Here is a 16,779-nt window from a genome sequence, read left to right as displayed (position 1 = left end):
AAGAAAATACTCTGGCTGGAGAGCAACAAAAACTCGGACAATATCCTAACAATAGCAAAATATTTTTGTTTTGACATTTTGACCACTTACATCTTTAGAAAATCCGAAGAAGGACCACAAATTACTTTATTTTCCCTTTCCTCAAAACTGAGGCTTTATTGTCATTTTAATACACTGATGCCTAAAAAATTTCTCTTTATAGTAAAGTGCCAATCGATATCTAATCTATCAATATTTTATGACATGCCTAATATGTATCTTTATCTATAAAAGTAAAAAGCACTTTTTTCTGGAATTTTCAGATATTGTCTTGAGAGAGTAACGTTTGTGTTTGAACACTCTCTTAACCCAACCGGCCAAGGTAGATGGCCGTCCACCTGCTTGAGGTTTCTTCCTGTTAAAGGCTCTGCTCTGAACGCTCAGTTTCCAACATTTTTTTTTACTTTCGGCCTGAGCTGACGTCAGTTTGTGACGGATTTCTGCATTTCTGCTCACTGCACGTGAGTTTGCTGCTCCGCTTCGGGAGTAGTTACGCCAAGCCACGACGCCATTACACAGCACAGCAAAGTAAAATAAGTCGTTAACCTGTTGGAGGTGTGCTGGTTGTCAGCAGCTCTTCATAAAACATCTCACTGTGGCTGTTTCTGCTTGTACTATTCCTCCCTGCATTATTTCTAATTGATCCACTGAACAAATAGCTCCGTATGTTGTTGTTTCGACTGGTTTTCTAGCCACTAACCGCTAATGAAGTTCCGCTAATTCAGTGAGGAACACGTTTTTACTTCCTGTAAATTCTTCACAATAAAAGTCTCCTGTTAGTTAGTCATTGAAAAGCTTTTAATTTGAAGCAGTAAAGCTGGAAATGTTTGGTTTGCATTGATGGCAAAGTTACACAACTCTGATATGTAAAGCTGACCAATCAGAACAGAGTTGGCTCATCAGGAGGGAGGCCTTAGAGAGACAGGAGCTAAAACGGAGTATAAGAGAAACTGTGTGTACTGAGGGGCTGCATAAGCTAAATAAAGAGTTTTTTGAATTGTGAATCATGCCGAGCTACTCCAGTGGAGTCCCAGAATAAAAATATAGAGCTGAAATGAGCATAATAGGTCCTCTTTAAAGGTTCTATATGTAGGAATCAGAAATTCCTTCTCATTAGTGACATCTGTGGCCATTAAATGAGCTGCAGTCAACAACCTGGTGCTCGTGCTTGCATGCTCGCGCTATTGCAGGTGATGTGTTTTTCCTCGCTTACACTTCTCATTATTACATAAAAGATCTCTGATGTTGTGTTTTGCACTGTTTCAGGAAAGCATCTCTCACTCAAGCTCACACAAGCTGTGGTCAGGGAGCAACACACTGTGGCCAGGGAGCAACACGGTGCGGTTTTGTTGTGAAATGTGTGCCTATTATGACCTTTTGACTACCAAGAAAAAAAGGGATAAGGGATGTTCTCCTGTCGCTCTGGAGCTTGTTTTCTGCTCCTTTGTTGAGGAAACAATGTTGTTTTAGCTGTGTGTGCGCTTGGGAGTGGGCAACTTGTCATTATGGGGTTGTTTAGTTGTGAAATGTGTAGTGGTTGACAGAGGCAGCTAGCTGTTTCATGAGCTGGAGAGCTAATATCTGCAGGGTGTTTCTAGGTGAATAACACCGTTTTTGTTGTGTTGTTATCCCAGTCATTTGTTGACGTTGGCGGGAGAGAGGCAAGACACACGGGAGCGCACAAAAACATCACCTCTGTTGGATTTTCATGGAAAATCCGGTCCGGGTCTTTCACACAGCAATCAGTCCACAGGCTGTTACAGACAACCAAGAAAGTCAGGGAAGGTCTAATTTTTTACATTACATTACTACCCATTCACTCATTGGCAATAAAAAACAATTAATACATTGCATATAGAACTTTTAAGGCATATGTCACAAAAATTACAACCAATGTTTTGTTTCTAAACATGATTAAAACCTAATTTGACAATGACTAATTTGACTATGTACAATGTATTTTCCCCCTTCTTTTTTCCTACTTGTAGACCCATCGGGGAGACATTTCCTACATTCACTCACATATGGCAAGAATGAATTCCTGCCAATTGGTGCCTGCTACAGGTGTTAATTAATTACTTTTTAAAAAAATTAAAAGTCAGAGAATTGAATCTCCTGAATCAAGGCAGATAATAAAAGACAAGTAATTAAGGAATTTACAAAATATACTGTATCATTTCATCTGAATGTTAATACAATCAGCTATTTTGTAAAGGGAAGTCAACTGAACTCATTTTGAAATCAGGCTGCAACAGTAAAAAGTAGAATGCATTAAGGGTTATGAAAACTTTTAAGTCAGTGAATCATACCAGTTGTTGACATAGTATTCCTTTTTTCCAACTGCTTTCACTCTCAAGACATTGCTTTTTCCAAACTGAGATTGGCTGAACTAGTGTCCAAAGTGGAAGAACTCCCTCTAGATGTCCCCAGTTTCCTAAGATGGCAGTTATCAATCGCTCCCCCATTACCTCTCCTACCTCCTCTAAAACACTTGACCTAGTTGGAAGAAGTTGAGCAGATTCTTCAGAGTGAAGATATGTGTGATGGTGATTTAAATTTTAAGTTTTTTAAGAAAAGCAAGTTTTTCATTCACCACACATATCTACAAGACATATATTGTTTTAAATACTGGAAAAGTATGCAGGAAAAATATGTTCCCATGTACATGCATCGCATTTTTTGTAACCTATTCATGCTCTATGGAAATATGTCCCTGACCCCCTTCTAGGTGGGCCATTTGCCACTGTGGGAGGAGCATCAGTTGAGGCGCGGCTTAGAGGATGCTGGCCTGTACTCCAGCTAACAAGCTGGCCTCTCAGATGAACTTGGCAGGGAAGAAACTAAAAGATGCATGTAAAGGAAAATTGCATTCAGAGACACCAGGCTCAAGATGTGCATTTGGTAAGTTATTGTTGGTAGAGAATGAAGAAAACTTTTAAAATGGCAATTACAGTGCAATTTCAGTTTTGGCTATTTCTTAAAATATTTCCTATCCCATAAATTAGAGCAATAGAACAATTTTTGGTCTGCTGGAAAGTGGACCCTATACATCACTGTGTCAGTCTGTCAGCAGTTAGGTCCAGAGTGATATATCTAAAAATCTATTTGGTGGATTGCAATGCAATTTTGTGTAAACATTAATGTTGCCCACAGGGTGAATCCTGTCAATTTTGGTGACCCTATGACCTTCCCTCTAGTGCCCATGGAACACTGTTTGGGCCCCATATCAAGTGCCATATCTAAAGAAATGTACTAGCCAGAGACATGGAACCAAGTCCTATGGGGGATTGGGTTTTTTTAATCTGCTCACTTTGCTTTTCCTTTCAGTCCTCCAGTGTGTCTGTAGGTCCTTAAAAGGAAAATACCTCTTTTAAGCTAAGTAATTAAATTGTCTTGACATAAGGGGGGGTTAACGTCAACATAAACATTTTATCAAATTTCAAGTTGCGCTTAATTTTGCGGTAAATTAATAACACATAATTGGTCACATTTCCAAATTTTTAGGACCCACCCTCTGTCAATCATAACTTGGTCATGCCAACAGACAAACCAAAACAAGACCCTTTGCCAGATTTAGACCATACTTAAATTGAAAATAAGCTACATATTACATACAGTGTATTCAGAAAGTATTCAGACCCCTTCACTTTTTTCATATTTTGTTATATTGCAGCCTTATGCTAAAATCGTTAAAAATCATTTTTTAGAATTTTTTTGCAAATAAATTAAAAGGGAAAAACTCAAGTATTCAGACCCTTTGCTATGACACTTGAAATTTACCTTAGGTGTCTTCCATTTTTCTTGATCATCTTTGAGATGTTTCTACACCTTGATTGGAGTCCACCTGTGGTAAATTCAATTGATTGGACATGATTTGGAAAGGCAAACACCTGTCTATATAAAGTCTCACAGATGAAAGTGTAAGCAAAAACCAAGCCATGGGGTCAAAGGAACTGCCTGCAGAGCTCAGACGGGATTGTGTCGAGGCACAGATTTGGGAAAGGCTATAAAAAAATTCTGCTTCATTGAAGGTTCCCAAGAGCACAGTGGCCTCCATAATTCTTAAATGGAAGAAGTTTGGAATAACCAGGACTCTTCCTAGAGCTGGCCGCCCGGCCAAACTGAGCAATCGGGGGAGAAGGGCCTTGGAAAGAGAGGTGACCAAGAATCTGATGGTCACTCTGGCTGAGCTCCAGAGATCCTGTGTGGAGAAGCCTCTCCTCGGTGAAAGGCACAGGAAAGCCTGCTTGGAATTTGCAAAAAAGCACCTAAAGGACTCTCAGATTGTGAGAAACAAGATTCTCTGGTCTGCCGAAACCAAGATCGAACTGTTTGGCCTCAATTCTAAGCGTCATGTCTGGAGAAAACCAGGCACCGCTCATCACCTGCCCTATACCATCCCAACAGTGAAGTATGGTGGTGGTAGCATCATGCTGTGGCAGTGTTTTTCGGCGGCAGGGACTGGGGGACTGGTCAGGGTTGAGGGAAAGCTGAACGGAGCAAAGTACATAGATATCCTTAATGAAAACCTGGTCCAGAGCGCTCAGGAATTCAGACTGGGCTGAAGGTTCACCTTCAAACAGGACAATAACCCTAAGCACACAGCCAAGACAAAACAGGAGTGGCTTAGGGACAACACTGTGAATGTCCTTGAGTGGCCAGAGCCCCCAATCAAATATCTCTGGAGAGACCTGAAAATGGCTGTCCACCAACAGTCCCCAACCAACCTGACAGTGCTTGAGAGGATCTTCAGAGAAGAATGACAGAAAATCCCCAAATCCAGGTGTGCAAAGCTTGTCGCATCATACCCAAGAAGACTTGGGCTGTAACCGCTGCCAAAGATGCTTCAACTAAGTACTGAGTAAAGGATCTGAATACTTATGTCAATGTCATATTTCAATTTTTCCTTTTTAATAAATTTGCAAAAAATTCTAAAATTCTGTGTCCAAAAATTCTGGCGCTTTGAGAGATTGCAGAGATGATGGCTACAGTTTCATGGGCCTTACACTTCTTAATAATATTGGCAAAAGTGGTCACCGGAACATCAAGCTCTTTGAAGATGGTCTTGTAACCTTTACGTTGACCATGCTTGGCTATTACCATTTTTCTAATGTCTTCAGACCACTCTCGAGTTTTCCTGTAGTTTTCCATGTTCAATGTGATGCAAAACAGCAGAGTGAGTAGTTTTCTCCTTTTAAACTGGCTGCATGAGTGATTATAAGATTGAAATTGAAATACACTACCCCTGAAATCTTAAATAAAGATAATATAATATTTCAACTTGCTCCCCATATCTTTACAGTATACATGGGATGAGTAGTGGTGTAATATAAAATGATTCTGTAGTGGGAGCATTATTTAATAGAGGATATTGGTCTATCGAAATAAAAATTTTAACTAAAGATATTATAATAAAGTATCAAAAGATGCTCCCCATATTCTTACAGTATACTTACCCCTGTTTGTAATAAAAAAACATAAATAAAGATGTCATAATGGTGTGAGTTATACCTTTATGGAATATACACAATTGGAAACAGAAACACATAAGGTAGCATTTGTCGATAGGGTAGCATACATCATCAGAACACTGGTTCCACCAATTCCCCACAAGTGTGATGGCGAAGAACCATTGGGTCAGATATATAAGGTAATAATGTTACTTGTTTTTAAAAAATGTGAGTTTGTGATCCAGTTACATTCACATTGCTAACGTTATGCTAATATTACATGGGTTAGTCACAGCTGCATAGGATAAGCAACTAGCTAGGTATGTTAGCAACTTGGCTTAACCATGTACCTGTGGGAAAAAAGTTGTGTTTATCTCCCAATGTGGGAGGACAGAAGTAGAAGTAAAAGTACTGCATTCAAAGTAGGTCCGTGCATGAAGTATAATTCATTTGCAGTTGTTCACGTTGTATAATGAAAACCCCAATTTTTCAGGGTATATCCAGATTTCATTGTCTTAAGAAGTACAATACAATTCAGCACACTAATGTCTCCGCTTATTCCATTATCCAACTTATACGAAGAAAATTGAAACAGGAAGTCGGGAGCCGGAAGCAGAGACAGCTTGCCTTCATAGTAAAAGTCGCGCGTTTTGAACATGGATGTATAATAAGAGCTGGATAGGATGCCGCCGCTGAGCCTTGCAGCCAATTTTTCCCATTGGCCACTAGCAGTATTGCAGCGAAAAATCCCCCCCCTGCGGCCCAAAAAGTATTTTCCTTATAGACCACAATTGTAAAAAAGATGTTTGTAAAACTGTTGACAGGACACCTCAAACTCGAAACAACGTCAATTATGACTCTTTCTATTATGAACTTTTGATCCATGGAGGTTTTATATTTGTAAAATTTTCCTCGAGCCAAGAAAAGCAATTTAAAAATCTGTGACGTCATCACAATGTAAAGTCTATGGGCCGAGCAGGAACTTGCGGGCGAGGCTAGCGGGGAAACATTACTGCACATATTCAGCAGGCTGCACAACGCAGAAGCAAACCCGGAAGCTAGAAACTTTTTGTGGCGTGTGTGCCAGCCGAGTAATTCCTATAGGACTGAATGGGCGCCATTTTTAGTCCAGTATCCAAATTGGGGAGGACAGGAGGAAAACCAACATGGAATCTTACAACAAACCGCATCAAACTATATCATTGTCCCACCTGATGAAATCGGAGGGGTGGGGGGCAATTTTATATGCCAATAAAACAATTTGCTTGAGTGGTGAAAAGGCTGCTTCTTTAAAGACATTTAGCATATACATATTGTCTCTAAACAAAGTGTTCATTTTAGCCATGGAGTAGATCAAACGTGTCATTTTACCAACAAAGTGAAATTCAAATTTATAGTATTGTTCTATTGTAACTTATTGTAATTTATGTTCTCATCAAAAACAGACAACATATCACATGATATATATGTTTCCTATATATTTTCTTAGTATACAGAAATATATGAAGTAGCACAAAGCTTATAATGTGATACAGCATTTTCTTAGTATACAGAAATATATAAAGTAGCACAAAGCTTATAATGTGATACAGGTTCAGTGCTGAATACTAGAAAGATTGAACACTAAAAACATTCACAGATCTAAAAGTGTAGGTTCACATCAGAAAGTATTAATGCATGTATCAAATACATGACTTACACACTCTAATCTATGTGCACGACAAAGATGGTTAATTTTTATACAGTGCACACATGAAACATGTACAGTAGCTCATATTGGTCCCATAAATTGAATTCTTCATCATAAATCATTGCGGTATTGTTTTGTTGGATTTGTATTCACCAGTGATGGTGTACACAACATAATCAAATTCTGTCAGTAAAAAATACAATTAATGAAATAAAGTTAATTTTACTTGTTTATTGTGCCCCCTTTCTGCCATTGTATGAATGACTAATCCTTTAAGTGCGTAGTATGCACACTTAGTGATGTTGCATTCAGGATTATGCGAAATAAAGCAGAATTTTGGAAACATTAAGTCTTACATCCAAACAAAGGTTGCAAATTATAGTCACTGTTAAGTTCCTCAAATTTCATGAAACTATATCAGCACATTCCCTTTGTCACTATCTATAGGATGGTGAAATAACAAAATACTAAAGTAGTGACTGTAATGAGCCACTGGAGTGCTTAGCCTGTAAGCAGGAAAAAGTGGGTGAAAATTTCAACAACAAAAAGATAGTATAAATTTTATTTATTTGGAAAAAGTCATATGACAAAAAAAGATGATGAAGAATCAATACATCTGTACATCAACTGTGCAAAGATTAACCATCTCTTATAATAATCCACTACATTAAAAGACAGGGTTTAAATTCCATTTAATTCATTTTCAGTATTTGTTGACATTGTCAGAAAGGTGATAATTCTACTTTTTACACAAGGTTGTAGTGGGTGGTGGGGGTGTGCTTGGGTGCATTATATTGAAAAGAGTTCTTAATATTTTGTCTACCGCCTAAAGGTGGACAGAATATGTATAGACTTTGTAGAATTATTATGAACTATTACTATTGCATTAGATTGCACAGGTGTTCCTAATAAAGTACTTGGTGAGTGTATGTTTCCCTGTGAAAGACAGTCTTGGTAGGTCAGACCCCAGACATGAAACCCCAGCAAAAGCATTCGAGGTGAGCGACACTCCATCCACAGCTGCCTTCCCTGGTGTCTCACAAGCTCTCTACTCTGGTCCTCTGGAAACTCTGTAATAAAAGAAAATGCTTTGTTAAGTTTAAAACAGATGTCTTAAATTCAGTGTGAATCTGTTAACTTAAATTTTTACTACACATACCTCCATGCCCCTGAGTGCTGGTACGTCTTGCCAGCCTGTGACAGGTGATCAAAGTAAAGGAAGCCAGTGTGGTGGTGCGAGTGAGTAGACCTGAAAAACATTGAGGCAAAATTCCCTGAAAAACTCCCAACATATTGTCTGTCCATTCTAGTAGAGCCACATATGTAATGCTAAGTTGTGCACCAGCAAATGTTTAATAAGGGAACTGTAATACGACTGCTAAAACTGTTCAAGAAAGACTATTTTCACCATTACACATATTTATTAGTTCTGTTATAATTTATCTGTACTTTCAGCACATTGGCTTTGAAATGAAACCATGACTATGAGGTTAATCTTTCCTCTTTATCTTGATGAGATGAATAGATGAACAGTGTAGGAATTGTAGCTTTAGTTTTTAGTTGTAACTTAAGTCCTCCAATTCTAGCAGACCAAAGATCATTTGGCCAATTAAAACAAACCATATCATGATATCTAACATTTGGTGTCAAACTGTTTTCAGTCATTGACTGTCTGAAGTCTGTGATCCCAGAGGACACTTCTATCTCCCCTGGTGATTCTATGTCCGACCTGAATTATATACTGGACTTTTGCCTTTGGTCTGATTTTCGGCGAGTGACACACCTGCTCAGCTGGACTGAGGTCAAGTGATGACAATGCCAGTGTGTTACACATCTTTAATATGAATGCTCACCTTTATGACTATTTAAAAATGACAATAGAAGTGACAAAGTGACAAGTTTGTCACCGGGCTTACATTTAGGATAGCCTATTTAATTTATGTTCAGTGATGTTAGCTGAGCTGACACATCACATGACAAGACAAAGTTACAAAAGAAAATTCTACATTTCTAACTAGTTAAATAGCTGTTTCATACCTCTGATCTGTTATTCTCTAATCTCTTATCACAGCCAGCAGCCGGTAACAGAAGCACCGTTGTTGAATGCACAAACATAATTTTACTGGACTTCAACGAGACTGAAGTTGGCATCCGATTCACAGCCTCCTATTGGAATTTCCCGGTCCACCTTAAAAGTGGCATAGCTCCTGTAGATGGCGTTGTCATTTTCAAGCTAGGACATGAAGTGAATAATGTAACAAATAGTGGGGAAATTAAATGAGGATGATTAGTAGACTGAAATTGTCCTAAATTTTGATCATTTTAACTGTAGCATATTTTTCTCATTGTCCTTACTCATGGTAAACTGATTTTCAGTCTTATTGCTATTTCTGCCTATTTGCTGTGGGCTTACCTGCTCAGTATTAAAAAGCCTAAACAAACTAATACTCCAGTATGACAGGTATATCACAGGGTATCGTGATCTTGAGTTTTATTAATTTTTGCTGTGGTATTTTTGTTTCTTATTGATCTCAATCCCTTTGTTATATTTGTGAAAACTAAAAAAGGGTGATTTCACTGTTTTTTTCCCATCCAGATCACATTAGACAAGGTCCATATCAAAAACCTATACTTTGATTTGTCAAATCTGGACTAGATTAACATGGAGACTCCAGGGACAGGGAAATTAAAACACAATGTCAGATTTGTGAATCCTTTATTCTATTTGTGAAAATGCAAAAAAGGGCGATTTCACTGCTTTTCTCCCATCCAGACCACGTTAACCTAGGTCCAGATCAGAAACCACTATACTTAGAACTGTCAAATCTGGACTAGATTAACATGGAGAGGCTAAAGTGTCTTAAAAACACAATTTCTGATTTGTGAAACCTTTCCTCTATTTGTGAAAATGCAAAAAAGGACGATTTCACTGCTTTTCTCCCATCCAGACCACATTAGACTAGGTCCAGATCAGAAACCACTATACTTAGACCTGTCAAATCTGGACTAGATTAACATGGAGATTCCATCTCTCCATTTCATTTCTGACTGCCTGACTCCTTATCACTTCAAAACAAAAGTAGAGAAGTTATTTTTACCTTTTTCAAAACAATAAAAACATCTTAATAGATTGGTCAATTGGTTAATTTCCTCTTCAAATTTTTACTTCAACAAAATTACCGTTGTTCTCTCACCTTTCTTCTAATTGGCCATGGTCAACCTCACTCACTGCTTCTGCCAATGTTAGTCTCCTCACTTTTGCCAAAGCCTTTACTGTGGCCTGTGTTACAAGTACCATAATTCAGCCATTCGTGTGCTTGTTCTTCATTGATCTATATCTATCTATCTATCTATCTATCTATCTATCTATCTATCTATCTATCTATCTATCTATCTCTCTCTCTCTCTCTCTCTGTCTCTCTCTCTCTCTCTCTCTATATATATATATATATAATATGAAGACATTTTTATAAAGAGCTTTCTTTCAATACTTTGTTACAGTTATTCAACATTTGATTGACTGTCCATTAACATTTTCCATCATTTCAGACCCTGCTATTTTCCTCCTGCCCACCAGTTGTCCTTATTGTGTTCCTACTTTTTCCATTCACCTGACCTTGCACCTGCCTGCAGACTCGATCCTCATTACCCCATTATCCAAAATGTTTATACTGTAGACCTGCACAGTACCCTAGTCATTAGCCACAGTGTGTATCATGTCTTCCAATCATAACGTTGCAGCCCTTTTTTTGCATGAGTCTACGCTAGTTATTTTTTGCTTTTTCCTGCCTGCCTTATCTTGACTGCCTTAACTTTTTATTGCTTTGTGAAGCACTTTGTAACATTTGTTTTTAAAAGTTCTATATAAACAAATAAATACATTATCATTATTATTATTATTATTATTATTATTAACGCTTTACCTGTTTAACCTGTTGGTGTTCTGTGTTGTGCCTGCTGACAAAGTAAATTCTTTTCATAATGATCCTGCTTTTTGAGTCTGTGAGTGTGTTTTTGTGTCAAAAGTATTTCTCAGTTTCCTATCCTTTTACCGTCACTATTGCTTGAAAGTACTTCTACAACTTTTGGTTGCATTCCTAATATAACTAATACTATTACTAATGTTTCAAGTACCTATGGAGCCCTTTAACTACTACTAAAACCTCCATTTGTAACTCAGTCTTTATTTCTTACTGTCTGGCCCACTTACATTCTGTACATTTCTGTCTATCTTACTTACTTTTTTCCTTTTTTTCCATCCTTTTTTCTATCTCCTCTCTTCCCTATTCCTGCGTTTCTCATAGTCATATGCATAGCTTCCACCCTGTCCCTATTGTTCTTTATCTGTCATTCTACTTTTCCCTTTATATTTCCCTTTCCCTTCTAATTTCTTTTATTTTTGCCACCAATTCTCTGTGCTTTTCATGTTTACTTGTCTTTAACTATTATTTCTCACTGCCTTTCATTCACTCTTTGTCCTTCATTCTTCTCTCTCTTTTTTCTTCTGCCCCTCCTTTCCATCTACCCCTCACAATTTTGTGATATTATATCCTTTCTGCCCCCTATAGAAAACACAAGATTTAGTGGATCAGATTTGTTTACAATGTATGCCATGTACCAGGCACAACCAACCTGACCTGAAACTAAGTTTTTCTCAAATTAAATTTCCACAATTTATTCCAACTCCTGCAATTACACAACAAAAAACACTTCATACATATGGACACCATCAACTATTTCTATAGGCCAAGTCTATCTATACTGTATCTATATTTCTGTTATTCCTTGCAGGAAGATAGAATTCTATCATGCAGAGTTTATAGATCATCATAATCTCAACCTCTCAACCTCAACCTCACACCCCACCCTGACACACCTTACTCCAGTGACTGAAGTTTTGCATATTTGCACCTTGCAGCCAATCTCATGTCCTGCTACTTATGCTGCATTCAGGCAATGTCGACAGAATGGATAGAACAGGAGAAAAACTATTCCAAGGTGATTAGCCCTACTGCTAACCTCTTAGTCACACCAGATTAACAGCCTAAATTAGCTGTTTTTGTTGTGTTACGTATTTGTTGTAGTTTGTTACCAACTGAAACCAGATAAAACCAGTGTACGGCTGCTAGAAAATAATCTGAATCCATTGAATTAGTGTTATACTGAGTTTTATTTGGATGTAACTGCCAAGTGGAGGTGCATTTGCAACAATTCTGCCAATAGACTGCTGACATTGTATAGATAGTATAGGTTTTTGATATGCAGTGAAATCACTCTTTTTTAGTTTTCACAAATTTAATAAACGGATTGAGATCAATAAGAAACAAAAATGCTACAGCAAAAATTAATAAAACTAAGGATTACGATACCCTGTGATATACCTGTCACACTGGAGTATTAGTTTGTTTAGACTTTTTAATACTGAGCAGGTAAGCTGTGCAAATAGGCAGAAATAGCAATAAGACTGAAAATCAGTTTACAGTGAGTATCCAATCCAGTCCAATATATATATTTATATAGCACGATTTTAACAAACACAAGGTTTCCAAAGTGCTGCACAGCAAGATAAAAAACACAATAAATAGCACAACAGTACACAATAAAACGATGAAGGACACAATAGGATAAAAGTAATAAAATAAGATAAAATCAAATAAAAAAAGATAAAAACAAATGAGATCAAATCAAATAAGATAAAAACAAATCAAATCAAATAAGATAAAATCAAATAAAATAGGATAAAAACAAATTTTATTTTTATATTTAATTTGTTAAATAAATAAAATAAAATAAATAAACTTCACTGCTTACTGAGTAAGGGCAATAAGAAAAATATGCTACAGTTAAAATGATCAAAATTTAGGACAATTTCAGTCTACTAATCACACACTGCTTGCGTGTCACCTCAATGATGTCTGTCTCTCCAACCAGACCATCGGGGGAGGCACCCACAAAGTCAGCCAGCCACAAACCAGACCCTCTGACCATCATGCCCATGGCTTATTCAAATGCCTTGATCCATTCCTGCTCATTAAATATACCCCACTCTACAGCCAGTACTCCATGCAGGTCCTGATTTCCACAGAGCTTGGAAATTAGGGAAGGGGTGACACTTCGCCATCAGCACACTTCCAAACTTGCTTGCTGTTAGCCAACCTTTCTCAGAGCATGCCAGAGGCGATTGTCTTTCTGCCCCAGTGTTACTGTCTGGATGGCCATTATCTGCTCCACTGACATCTTCATAGCCTCAAGGATGCCATCACTGCCCAGGTGTTTGTGGTTGGCTATTATGCAGTCAGTGGAGAGGTGAAGCAGAGGTTCCTGCAGGGTTCCAGGCTCAGGAGTGAGCAGCCAGGAAATCCCAGTAAACCAGCTGAAACCTGATTGAGCAGCAACTTACGGTCAGGAAGTTGAGTGGATGACTCCAGAGTCACCAGTGCATACCATTAAAGAGGAAAAGAAATACTTTTAAAAAAATCTCACTCACAGCCTGTTCAACACAATGAATAGCATTTGATGTGATTGGACTTACAAAAGAATACAATAATCAATACATTATCAATAAACAACAACACAACCAAAGTGATCTTATTTATGTATGTAGTGTGTGACCATGAATATTGGGAAGGGGCATACTGCTCTTCCTAATTACTTTTCTTATTGTTTATATTATACCATTATGATAGTATACTATAATAGTTTTCATATTTATACTTTTCTTATTGTTCTTCTTCACTCACTTTTTAAACACCTAAATTAGCTAGTGTTAGCTATCTTCTCTTACACCATTTCATCTTTTTCACCATTTACAGTCTTTGTTGTTATCAGCATTAAACTGGGAGCTAGACATGTTTTGCTATTATATAATTGTATTTTTTGCGTATTTTTCACTGCGGCATCATAATGACATGATTAGTGTGACCCATGTAGTTTCATGTAGACCAATGGTTCTCAACCTTTTTTAGGCCAGTGCCCCCCTATCCATTATCAGGTACCTTACCGCCCCCACCCCCCCATCAATTAAAATGTGGGCTAAATGTCTTCTCTCAATATTAATGTTGATTATTATTTTGTGTTATATCATTAAAAAAGTATGTCATTAGATGCCAAATTACAGATTTCTTTAATTGGGACAGTTAGAATATCACTATCATTAGTTTCCCAGGGAGCAAAAAAGCCATGTGAATAGAAATTATATTTGAGTGTTAAACAAATGCAACAGTTTGAAATTTGACATTCAAATTTTAATTAGGTCTTGTTATTGATCACAAATAGCAGCCAATCAGAAAGCAGTAATTTGGTGCTGGTGCCAAACAAGAAACATTCATATGAATTGTTCCAACAGAAAGAGAGAAAAGAGCAGCCTACCAAGAACAAAGTCTATAGCTTCTGGAAAAAAGCAGAAGGATATGTATCCATAGCTAAGATGTTCAATAGAATACTGGCAGCATTTTTTCTTGTTCTGTGCCATTTTGCTGATATGATCGTTGTTTTGTGATGCTATCCAGCTGATTAAATAGACATACCTGCAGAGGTCTGGCAGACATCATCAAAGAAAATAACCAGGTCAAAGGCTAGGCCCACAAGGGTTCTGATCAGGGGGTCTGGATTTTGGTTTGAAAATGTGATGTTATTTGTCTAAAAACTGTATTTTCACATTGGACTGTTATCATTTCAGTATTTATTTAAAAAACACACTGTGCCATAAAAAATAATAATCACAAAACATTTGTAAAACAGGCTTATAGTGCATGGATTTGAACAGCGATTTCCTCATCCTTCCATAGTCAGGCTGTAGCCACTAACTAGCTGTAGGGACAGCTATGGTTAAATTTTTATCTTTATCTTATCCGTAGGCCCACACTTATTGGTCCAGTTCTTTATCAATACTCTTATTGGTTCTTTTTAATTACTAAAGAATTGTTGTTTTTTAAAATTATCTTTTTAAAAAAGAATATATTTAGAACAGTATTAGATTAGATTTCTATTTTTAAAAAAATGTTTCTACAGCAGCAACAGTAATGTTTCCATCAGCAAAGTCACTATAAAAATCCAATGATATCTAACTGGAAAGAAATAAAAAATGTCAGTAAAATAAATAGTATTCCTGATATTAAAATATTGAGTGAAGTTTATAAAGAATGAAGAACACAGTCACTATCAGGCATTCCTCCTGTCTCCTCACCCTGCTGCTGGTTGAGAGGAGGGGCTGGTTTGAGCCAGTAGCTAAGTCTAGGCAGTAGCTAAGTTTACAAGAATTGCCATATTTTAATATACGTTACAAACTAAGCTAAAAACAAACATCGACAAATAGAGTAGAGGAGAGGACAAAGAAACTAGCGCAACCAAAGATGACAGCAAAACGCTGTGGAGACTCAGCATAGTTTCCCCGTTTCTATACAGAAAGCAGAGCACATTAAGCAAAGAAGCATCAGCGAGAGCTCCGTGTCTACGCAGGTACAATACGAAAAGAGACTTGACATCGCCGTGAAAAACATATGAAAATCCTTAAGTCTAATAATGAATTGTGAAAACGTGCATTCGAATGTAGGACTAAACTGGCATGAACAACAGACGCCTCCCAAGAACACCTAAACGCCCACCTTTCAAAAATATTGCTTCCAGCGCCCCCTGAACGCCCCCTTGGGGGAGGTACCGCAAAACGCTAGACTCACGTAGACTCATGTTAGCCAATGTTAGCTACCAAATTAGCCAGCCTGCAAAGCTCACCACAACCCTGTATGTCTTTCATACTGGCCCTGACAGAACCCACAAGCTGCAACCTCACAAACACTACACTCCAATACATGGCCTGACTTGAAGTGATCCCCCCCCCCCCCCCCCCCCCCCCTTTGGACACTTTCGCTATCATCTATAAAAAAAAAAAACACAGCATGTCAGAGAAGGAAATCATACTTGTTCTGTGGTAAACGTGAGGTAAACGATCGTAAAGTAACGTGGTAGCAGTCGATATGACGTTTACGGATCTTAAACATTTCCATGGCAACAGCGAGCTCCACCAATCAGAGACGTCACTATTACACTTTAGGATTGTGGGTAGTGTAGTACTTCTCCATGACGTCGGGAATAAAACGTGTTTCTTAAAACAAGCTTGATATCATACGGATTTGTGGCTTCTACAGGAACACATACCATTGTTTCACAATCTCATAGCTCGTGGTAAATCTACCTGGGATGGTTACAACATTATGCCTAATAATCCAAATGCCGATTCAGAATTTATTTTCCCACTTTATCCTCGATTCAGAATATGAATGGGATGTTCACTTCCGGAATCGAGCTCTATATCCCATCCTTCCAGAGCTGATGACAAGACATTGAGGACAAGGAAGGACAAAATACTTTTTTTTTTTTTTTTTTACCATACATTAATAGAGCTGACCAGTAAAAGGCCCAGTATGCGTATTTTTTGATGATTGTTGAAAGACCAACATGATATCTTTGTTTTGCCTTCATTGATATAATTACTTGGCCAGTTCGTCATTTGCAACTTCTTAACTCTGATTTTCATTCATTCATTTACCCATTCCTCATTTTTTGTTGGCCAGTTTGTTCTGTTCAACTTCTTTAGAGTTAAAA

The 16,779-nt window shown here is 37.7% G+C and overlaps 1 long non-coding RNA gene across 1 annotated transcript; it reads left to right on the top strand.

Moving 5' to 3' along the window:
* The first annotated feature begins 2,196 nt into the window (after positions 1-2,196).
* LOC122975583 lies at positions 2,197-11,164 on the top strand. The gene is made up of 3 exons (XR_006400715.1): positions 2,197-2,585; positions 2,768-2,940; positions 10,729-11,164. It is a non-coding gene; the product is annotated as an uncharacterized LOC122975583 (long non-coding RNA).
* Positions 11,165-16,779: the final 5,615 nt, after the last annotated feature.

The sequence above is a fragment of the Thunnus albacares genome, chromosome 23, assembly GCF_914725855.1.
Source record: "Thunnus albacares chromosome 23, fThuAlb1.1, whole genome shotgun sequence".
Lineage (NCBI taxonomy): Eukaryota > Metazoa > Chordata > Actinopteri > Scombriformes > Scombridae > Thunnus > Thunnus albacares.
This window is presented reverse-complemented; position numbering and strand designations above follow the sequence as displayed.